Raw genomic sequence first — 4,365 nt, forward strand, 5'->3', positions numbered from 1 at the left:
GCCCCGCCGCACGCGGCCACGCCCCCGGGACCGCCCCCGAGACCGCCTCTGACTTTGGCGGTTCTAGCTGTTTCTTAAACTAAACTGCATTTTCTCCCTGTTCCGGGTAGCCTGCATATTTACATTTCCGGCTCCCCAGTCTATATATTTGCTCTACTCCCCAAGTATCTTTGCGTGACTACAGTACTAAATTGCTCCTAGAGATTTGTTCTGCTTGGTTGGAACAGAAGCGACAGTAACGCGTTAGTAATTTGTCCCCGGCAGGGCACTGTAACTCAGCTCGCTGCGCGTGCGCAGAAAGTAGAGCGTAGTTTTTGGAAAGCTTGGGTGGGTGGGGAAGGCGTGTGTCTCACTTTTGGACTCTCTTGGGGAGGGGGCGTTTGAAACTGTGGGAGTTCCCTTAGCCAGCGCCGTTGGCTCATACCTCAGCTCTGCCCACACGGTGCGCCGCACCCATTCTCACTTCCCCAGCCCCTATGCGGGCTCCTGTGGCTTGGCTCGCCCAGGTATTTCTCCCCGGACCCCGCACAGACTTAACAAAGAGCACAGGCGCACCCTCGTGTGCCACCTCGCGGCGGCCTCCAGGAGAGCCTTGGATAGGACCTACTGAGCAGAAGCAGATCTTGACTGCTAATTTCTATAAGTTCTGCTTTAAACCCGTCGCAGAAAGCACCGAGGCTATTTTTTTTTTTTTTTTTTTGCCCCGCGTCTCTGAAGTGCCCTAAGAAACTTAACATGCTACGACCTAAGAGCCTAGGTGCATACCTTTTAACGTCATTCCCCTCCTTCCTCACAAACACCAGAGAATAAGTTTATTCTGTAGCCAAATATGAGTGACCGTGGCCTGCAGGACACAAATCCAGGCTGCCCAAATACCATGTTCCAACTGGTATTTCATGAACTTCTAGTAACAAAACCAAAGAAATTCCTAAGTCAAGTGGCCTTTCTTGTACGTTGGGGGCGGTTAGGGGGGGGGCATCAGGTATGCAGATTATAGCAAAGCCTGGAATAAGGTCTCAGATATTGTCTGATGACATTCTTTGTCTTGAGTTCGTAGAGGCTAGTGGCAGGCTTGTACTCTCTGAAATGATTTGAGTGATAGTTACGAGATAGCTGTTCAAATACATAAATGACTAGTAAGGATGTTAAAGCTAGCTTGATTTGCTGAAGGTTTCCACCCCTCCACAATCACCGAAATTTTAATCAATACAATTTTTAAGATTTTCGTATCTTTAGCACAGCTTACATATCCTTCCTTTTTTCCACCTGTCTTTCCCCCTCACATCTCAGGTGTGCCTCAAGTTCATATTGCCATGTAGCCCACACTCCTGCCTCCACCTTCCAACTCTTGGCATTATAGAGGTGCACTAGTGAGCCCATCCTCACTAGAATCTCTTCTTTGGGGAGAATTTGTGCTTCTAAGTAAGAGTGCCTGGGAGTCGAACAATCCCAAGCAGGAAAGCCTAGAATCAAGGAAGGGGCCCAGGCTTGGCTTTCCTTTTTACTGGCTTGTCTTGCCTACATATCTGGAAATCATCGAAGGCTCATGGAATCTTTATTCTTGCTGCTTCATCAGCTTCCAGTTGTTCTAATGCTTACTCCTTAAGTACAAGAAAGGTTTCTACTTCAGATTTCCTGGTGTGTTGGGTTACAGGACTTGCTTTGACTGAACATTAAGGAAGCAATAGGAAAAACCATTTCTACACTATTAAGGGGCCTAATCCTCCTCTTGCTTCTGGTCTGTATAAAAAAAAGGCAGCCAAGGTGGTAGAATGGATGATCAGAAAATCAGGATAATACTGGTGGCTGCTTTCACAGATCTTCCTGTCTGACCCTAAACAAGAACTGATCATGTAGGACCTTATTTTAAAAATCTTACAAGGCCAGAGGAAGTGTGGAGTACCTTTTATCCCAGTTCTTGGGAGACAGAGGCAGATGGATCTTCATGAGTTTGAAGCCAGGCTGGTCTGCATAGGGAGTTCAGAACAGCCAGGGCTACCTAGTGAGCAACTGTCTCAAACAGGTTGCCTCCCCAAGCCCCCCAAACCCAGCCAAACAACCAATCAGAAACAAACAAACAAAAAAAAAACCCAACCAGACATCAATAAAACCACCAACTGAATCAACCAAAACTTTACAAAAGCAGTGTTTGTCTTTTGTAGAAGCCTTGGGAAATATAGGAGAACCCCCCCCCAAAAAAAAATTACTCATGTGTGTGTGCACACTCTGGTAGAATGGTGATGTGGACACTATTTTCTTTTGTCCAGTTTATAAATTGCAATCCATTTCCCCTTCATCGTCTGCAGTTCATTCTCCAACAGTATTTGGTGATGATTGCATACCACTTTTTACAAATCTCTTGTTGGAGACAGGTTGTTGTGAGTTTTTCTATTACAAGGTACAACATTGTCAGTAAATCTGTATGTGTGCTTACAATGATTTGACTAAACTTCTTTAAAAAGAAATTTCTGGGTCAGAGAATACATACTCATTCACATCTCCTGATATCTATAAGCAGTGGGCATTTCTGGAAAGCAGTGAGCTATTTCTCCAGCGCTGAGTATTGGATGTGCTCAGTGAGCAATTTCTCCATCACTGGTTATCGGGTGTGCTTTCCTCTATTTCTTAGTTGGAGTAAGACTGTGTCTTAGTTAGGGTTTTACTGCTGTGAACATACACCATGACCAAGGCAAGTCTTATAAAAAACAACATTTAATTGGAGCTGGCTTATAGGTTCAGAGGTTCAGTCCATTATCATCAAGGTGGGAGCATGGCAGTATCCAGGCAGGCATGGCGCAGGAGGAGCCGAGAGTTCTATGTCTTCATCCAAAGGCTGCTAGTGGAAGACTGACTTCCAGGCAACTGGGGTGAGGATCTTATACCTACACCCACAGTGACACACCCATTCCAACAAGGTCACACCTATTCCAACAAGGCCACACCTTCGCTTGTGGACGTTGTACATCGTGGTGCGCACTAGGCTCCGCACCACGATGTACAACGTCCACAAGAAAAACAACATTTAATTGGAGCTGGCTTATAGGTTCAGAGGTTCAGTCCATTATCATCAAGGTGGGAGCATGGCAGTATCCAGGCAGGCATGGCNCAGGAGGAGCNGAGAGTTCTATGTCTTCATCCAAAGGCTGCTAGTGGAAGACTGACTTCCAGGCAACTAGGGTGAGGATCTTATACCCACACCCACAGTGACACACCCATTCCAACCAGGTCACACCTATTCCAACAAGGCCACACCTTCAGATGGTGCCACTCCCTGGTCCAAGGATATACAAACCATCACAGACTGTTATCTTAAGGCTACTGTGGAGACCAAATGGAGCTATGCACAAGAACCCCGTGTGCTTCTCCTCAGGTGAATGTATTTGTAGACCCCAGTAAAACAACAGGAATGTGACGTGCAACACGTGGCCCAGAAGTTACTGTGTCCCTGCTTCACTCACCATTCATTCCTTCTCCACTTAACAGTTTCTGCTTCCAAACCTTCCTTTAGACGGCTCTAAAAGGTCACCACCCGCCTTGTAAACTCTCTACAGCATCTTAAGCATAGCTTTTCCCTGAGTCCTTGCTGTCTGCTCTTCATCTCTCTAATTCTTAAAATGTGTTCCAGATTCTCCAGAGTCCCTTCCCTTTTGTCTCTCCTTTTTTTGCATTCCTCTAGCCCACGAGTCACTTCGTTGACTCTCCCTTGATGACTCGTTTGTTCCGTTGACCGTTTTAGTTGTAAAGTCCATATTTCCTTCAGTGGAGGTAGAACTCAGTATTGAAGTGACAAAGCCAGTCTCCCCTCCCCGAGCTTCCTGGGAGTGGGAACATGTATGTTTGGCGCTGAAAGTCAGGTGCTTGCTCCTAGGATTCTGATCCTTAAGGAAATCAAGTGACCTGGTTAGTTTCTGTTATCAGCTTGACACCACCTGGAAAGAGGGAACTTCAGCTGAAGAATTGCCCCATTGAACTTGGTCTGAGCCAAATCTTTGAGAGATAGCCTTGGTTGATGATGGCTATGGGAGGGCCCAGCCCACTGTGGGCAACACCATCCCTAGGCAGGAGGGTCTAGTCTGTATAAGAAAGGTAGATAAACATGAGCCAGCGAGTTTCTCAATGGTTTCTGCTTCAGTCCCTGCTCCAATTCCTTTAATTATAGACTATGATATAAAAGTATAAGCTTTGGTAATGGGTTTTATCAAGACAGAAAACAAAACAGGCACAAAGAGAAATATAAAGACATTTACAAGTGTAAAGGCACTTGTTCACTGTGATAGCAGCAGCCAAGGATCGAGATTTTACTCTTTCCTGACCACCTTCCTCCCTCCCTCCCTCCCTCCCTCCCTCCCTCCCTCCCTCCCTCCC

The sequence above is a fragment of the Mus caroli genome, chromosome 1 (genome assembly GCF_900094665.2).
Source record: "Mus caroli chromosome 1, CAROLI_EIJ_v1.1, whole genome shotgun sequence".
Lineage (NCBI taxonomy): Eukaryota > Metazoa > Chordata > Mammalia > Rodentia > Muridae > Mus > Mus caroli.